At 39.2% G+C, this 5286-nt stretch overlaps 6 non-coding genes across 6 annotated transcripts; all 6 read left to right on the forward strand.

Moving 5' to 3' along the window:
• Window positions 1-228: 228 nt before the first annotated feature.
• On the forward strand, window positions 229-302 carry trnat-ugu (transfer RNA threonine (anticodon UGU)). The gene has a single exon. It is a non-coding gene; the product is annotated as a tRNA-Thr (tRNA).
• A 276-nt stretch (window positions 303-578) lies between these two features.
• Window positions 579-652, forward strand: trnat-ugu (transfer RNA threonine (anticodon UGU)). Its single transcript has one exon. It is a non-coding gene; the product is annotated as a tRNA-Thr (tRNA).
• Window positions 653-932: 280 nt separating this feature from the next.
• Window positions 933-1006, forward strand: trnat-agu (transfer RNA threonine (anticodon AGU)). Its single transcript has one exon. It is a non-coding gene; the product is annotated as a tRNA-Thr (tRNA).
• Window positions 1007-1632: 626 nt separating this feature from the next.
• trnat-cgu (transfer RNA threonine (anticodon CGU)) lies at window positions 1633-1706 on the forward strand. The gene has a single exon. It is a non-coding gene; the product is annotated as a tRNA-Thr (tRNA).
• A 277-nt stretch (window positions 1707-1983) lies between these two features.
• trnat-agu (transfer RNA threonine (anticodon AGU)) lies at window positions 1984-2057 on the forward strand. The gene has a single exon. It is a non-coding gene; the product is annotated as a tRNA-Thr (tRNA).
• Window positions 2058-2684: 627 nt separating this feature from the next.
• On the forward strand, window positions 2685-2758 carry trnat-agu (transfer RNA threonine (anticodon AGU)). Its single transcript has one exon. It is a non-coding gene; the product is annotated as a tRNA-Thr (tRNA).
• Window positions 2759-5286: the final 2528 nt, after the last annotated feature.

Here is a 5286-nt window from a genome sequence, read left to right on the forward strand (position 1 = left end):
CGTCAAGTTTGGATTTTATAAATCACAACCTTGGCGTAAAAAGTGGCGTACGCAAGTTTCTGGGCTCAAATTGTGCGTACGCCAGTTTTATAAATCTGACCCCTGGGCTCAAATTGTGCGTACGCCAGTTTTATAAATCCGACCCCTGCTGCTTTCATTTTTTTTCTTTTTACTAATGTTTTGTTGACTCACAAAACCAAAAGTCTACCTGTGTTAACAAGTTTACAAGGTACTGTGGCTTAGTTGGTTAAAGTGCCTGTCTTGTAAACAGGAGATCCTGGGTTCAAAGCCCAGCAGTACTGGAGCGCAACTAAGAATTATTTTAGCTGTTACTCCAACTTCAGTTACATCTGAGAGTTACGTATTAAAAATCCCTCATAAAGCCTATGATTAGTGATAGTTCTTAAGTCTACTAAAACCTATTAATATTWACATGCTTTCCTTGGGTACTTTGTTCAAAAAACCATCAAAGGTGCATAAATTCTCCTTCAAGTTCTGCTGCTTTGAATTTTTTTCTTTTTACTAATGCTTTGTTGACTCACAAAACATAAAGTCTACCTGTGTTAACAAGTTTGAAATGTACTGTGGCTTAGTTAGTTAAAGTGCCTGTCTTGTAACCAGGAGATCCTGGGTTCAAAGCCCAGCAGTACCTGAACGCAAGTTAAAATTATTGAAGCTGTTATTCCAACTTCAGTTAGATCAGACACTTAAGTGTTAAAAAAAGCCCTCATAAAACATATGATTAATAGCAGTTCTTAAGTCTACTAAAACCTATGAATATTACCATGCTTTCCTTGGGTACTTTTTTTTCTAAAAACCATCAAAGGTGCATTAATTGTCCTTCAAGTTCTGCAGCTCTGATTATTATTCTTCTTACTAATGCGTTGTTGACATAAAAAACCAAAAGTCTACCTGCGTATACAGTTTTTCACGGTACTGTGGCTTAGTTGGTCAAAGTGCCTGTCTAGTAAACAGGAGATCCTGGGTTCACATCCCAGCAGTACCTGATCGCAACTAAGAATTATTTTAGCTGTTACTCCAACTTCAGAAAGATTTGATACTTATGTGTAAAAAATGCCTTCATAAACCCTATGATTAATAGTAGTTCTGAAGTCTACTAAAACCTATGATTAATAGCATGCTTTCCTTGGGTACTTTTTTCCAAAAACCATCAAAGGTGCATTAATTCTCCTTCAAGTGCTATGGCTTTGATTACTAATCTTTTTCTAATGCTTTGTTGACATACAAAACAAAAAGTCTACCTGTGAATGCAGTTGAAAACGGTACTGTGGTTTAGTTAGTCAACGTGCCTGTCTAGTAAACAGGACATCCTGGGTTCAACTCCCAGCAGTACCTGAACGCAAGTTAAAATTATTAAAGCTGTTATTCCAACCTCAGTAAGCTCTTATACTTACGTGTTAAAAAGCCCTCATAAAGCCTTTGAATACTAGAAGTACTTAAGTCTACTAAAATCTATGATTATTTACTTGCTTTCCTTGGGTACTTTGTGCAAAAAAACCGTCAAAGGTCCATTAATTCTCCTTCACGTTCTGCGGCTCTGATTATTATTATTATTACTAATGCTTTGTTGACATAAAAACCAAAAATTTACCTGTGTATACAGTTTTTTACGGTACTGTGACTTAGTTGGTCAAAGTGCCTGTCTCGTAAACAGGAGAACCTGCGTTCAAATCCCAGCAGTACCTGAATGCAAGTTAAAATTATTGAAGCTGTTATTCCAACTTCAGTTAGATCTGATACTTACGTGTTAAAAAAGCCCTCATAAAGCGTATGATTAATAGTAGTTCTAAAGTCTACTAAAACCTATGATTATTAACATGCTTTCTTTGGGTGCTTTTTTCCAAAAACCATCAAAGGTGTATTAATTCTCCTTCAAGTTCTGTGGCTTTGATTACTAATCTTTTTACTAATGCTTTGTTGACATACAAAACCAAAAGTCTACACGTGTATGCAGTTCAAAATGGTACTGTGGCTTAGTTGGTCAAAGTGCCTGTCTAGTAAACAGGAGATCCTGGATTCAAATCTCAGCAGTACCTGACCGCAAGATAGAGTTATTAAAGCTGTAACTCCAACTTCAGTGAGATCTGATACTTACGTGTTAAGAAAGCCCTCATAAACCCTATGATTAATAGTAGTTCTTAAGTCTACTAAAACCTATAAATATTGACATGCATTCTTTTGTTAATTTGTTCCAAAAATGTCAAAAGTGCAATCGTTTTCCTTCAATTTCTGTGACTTTTATTATTTCTCTTTTTTACCAATGTCTGTTTTACATACAAAACCAATAGTCTGTCTGTGTACAACATATTTTGAGGTACTGTGGCTTAATTGGTCAACATGTCTGTCTTGTAAATAAGAGATACTGGGTTGAAATCCCAGCTGTACATCACAGCAAAACAAAAGTATTATAACTTTGTCCTACTTCAGTTTGATGTGAATATTAAGGCATGAAAATTTTGCTCATGAAGCCTATCAGTAATAGCAGTTCCTATGTCTAATAAAAACTACAGATAGCAACATGCTTTCCTTTGGTTATTTTTCCCAAAAACCATCAAAGTTGCATTTGTTTTCCTTCAAGATCTGTGGCTTTAATTAATTTTCTTTTTATGGATGCTTTCATGACATGCAAAAGCAAACATCTTCCTGTGTATACAGTCTTTCAAGGTATTGTGGCTTAGTTGGTCAAAGTGCCTTTCTAGTAAACAGGAGATCCTGGGTTCAAATCCCAGCAATGCCTCACCGCAACTTAGAATTATTAAAGCTTTTATTTCAACTTCAGTTAGATCTTATACTTACGTGTTAAAAAGCCCTCATAAAGCCTAAGTATAATAGTAGTTCTTGAGTCTACTAAAACCTATGATTATTTACTTGCTTTCCTTGGGTACTTTGTTCTAAAAACCATCAAAGGTGCATTAATTCTCCTTCATGTTCTACGGCTCTGATTATTATTCTTATTACTAAAACTTTGTTGACATAAAAAACCAAAAGTCTACCTTTGTATGTAGTTTTACACCAAACTGTGGCTTAGTTGGTCAAAGTGCTTGTCTTGTAAACAGGAGATCCTGGGTTCAAATCCTAGCAGTACCTGAACACAAGATAAAATTATTAAAGCTGTTATTCCAACTTCAATTAAATCTGATACTGATGTGTTAAAAAATCCTTCATAAAGCCTATGATTAATAGTAGTTCTTTAGTCTACTAAAACCTATAAATATTAACTTGCTTTCCTTGGGTACTTTTTTCCAAAAACCATAAAAGTTAAATTAATTCTCCTTCAAGTTCTGCTCCTTTGAGTTTTTTTCTTTTTACTAATGCTTTGTTGACATACAAAACCAAAAGTCTACCTGTGTTTACAGTTTCACAAAGTGTAGGCACCACAACTTTATTTATTGGTCGCAAATCCTGAACGAGACGATATTCAGTTTTGTTCGCTTTCGGCACAGGACAGATGGCCGTGTTCCATGGAGACGAAGTTGGTACCAGAATGCCATTTTCTAATAAACCCATGATCGTTTTTTCACACCCTCGAACCTGTTCAGGTTTTAAACGGTACTGCGGATGATAAAAAGGGATTGTGCCTTGCTTCAAAACAATTTTTACATGGTCCATGTCCAGCATCCCCACATCTGTGCTGTTTTTTGCTCATAACTTTACAGGTAACTGTGCTAAAAGTTTCTCTGCGTCTGGATTATCTAGATTCTCGTTCTCATGCATCCTAATGACCCTCTTTTTCTCAGAAATAAGTGTCGTGAAAGAAGTGTGTTTTATCCTGTATATGCCTGTCGAATGTGAATAACACAAATCTGTGTTAATGTCCATCCAGTCATCAAGCATGAAGGAAGATCTGACTAAAGGTCCCAACGACTTTCTCTCACAGCCTGCAGCCACCTTCAAAGCGACATGAGTTGCAGAACCAGCACCCAGCACATACAGCTCTTTCAGCGGTGATGACAGCTTCACCTCTGCTGCAACTCCTTCAGGAGCCACAAAAATGTCCCCCAGCTCCACCAGCGGGTTTTCACCAGTTTCTGCACAGTATCTTTGAAATTCACCCCACAGGACATCATAATTCTTATCATCTGTCAGGGCACAGTTCACTGTGCAGCGCAAAGCRTCACCAGGCGTGTCATAATGTCTGAGAGAGTTTATCCATGGACCCCAGCTGGACATTGTGGTCCACAATGGCATGGCCTGACATTCAGGCAGCAATACCCACCACACGACCACCTGCTTATCCTCTGGCGCCTCCACTTCAGATGCCTCCAGCAATATCTGAGTTTATGTGTTCCTGACTGTAGAACGCACCTGCACCAGTCCATCTGGAAAAGAGATTTCAATCCGGTCCGGGCTCATCAGAAGCCCCACATTCTGTTCACACAGGATATCTCTCCCCAGGAGATTGACTGGACAGTTTGTTGAGACCAGAAACCTGTGGTAAAAATGGAGATTGTTCCACTGGCAGGACACAAATTGAGATAAAGGCCTCTCTTCAGCTTTTCCAGAAAAACCAGCAACTCGGACCGCAGTAGCAGATAACTGCAGTGGCTCATTTACCGTACTGTACTTTGCTCCAGTATCCACAAGACACATCACTTCCCAATCGCAGACTGTAAGTTTTGTCATAGGGTCAAGATTCTTTTGGGCCCCCATCACTGGCTCCTGGCACCCCTATTGCATTTGAAAACCACCCCTTTGTCCTGCCCCCCAGGACTGTTGCCCATTATGTGTTGTCGGTGCTGTTTTTGGAAGTGGTTGTGACGGATAATACTGAGATGCAAATGCTGGACCTGCCCCTTGCTGCATGGGCCCCCCAAATCTCACCGGGCACTCATTTGCCCAGTGCCCCAGTTGCCCACATACGAAGCAAGTGTCCATCTTGTAATTCCTGACCCACTTCCTGTACAATCTACCTCTATGGTTAAATTTTGTCCCCCTGCCCCTAGCAGGTGGGTATTGTTGATGCTGAAAATTTTGAGCCTGATTTGTGTTCGGCCCCCCTGTCCCAGGTACCAAAATATCAGGTTGTGGCCCTGCCTGAGGCAGTTCCACAAATTGAGGCATTTGTACTGCACTTTTTCTTTTGTTTGGTTCACTTTATCCCTCAGATCTTTCAGCTTAGCTTTTGCTAACTGTGCCTCCAAGGACCGCATTTCTTGTTGTTCAGCCTGTTAGTCTTTCACCTGTTTATCAATAAAATGAACCACATGATCACTCCACAGATCATAATCTAATCTGTCCAAACCAGCAATGCACTCTAGTTCCTTT

This window comes from Austrofundulus limnaeus, unplaced genomic scaffold, assembly GCF_001266775.1.
Source record: "Austrofundulus limnaeus strain Quisiro unplaced genomic scaffold, Austrofundulus_limnaeus-1.0 Scaffold417, whole genome shotgun sequence".
NCBI classification, from domain to species: domain Eukaryota; kingdom Metazoa; phylum Chordata; class Actinopteri; order Cyprinodontiformes; family Rivulidae; genus Austrofundulus; species Austrofundulus limnaeus.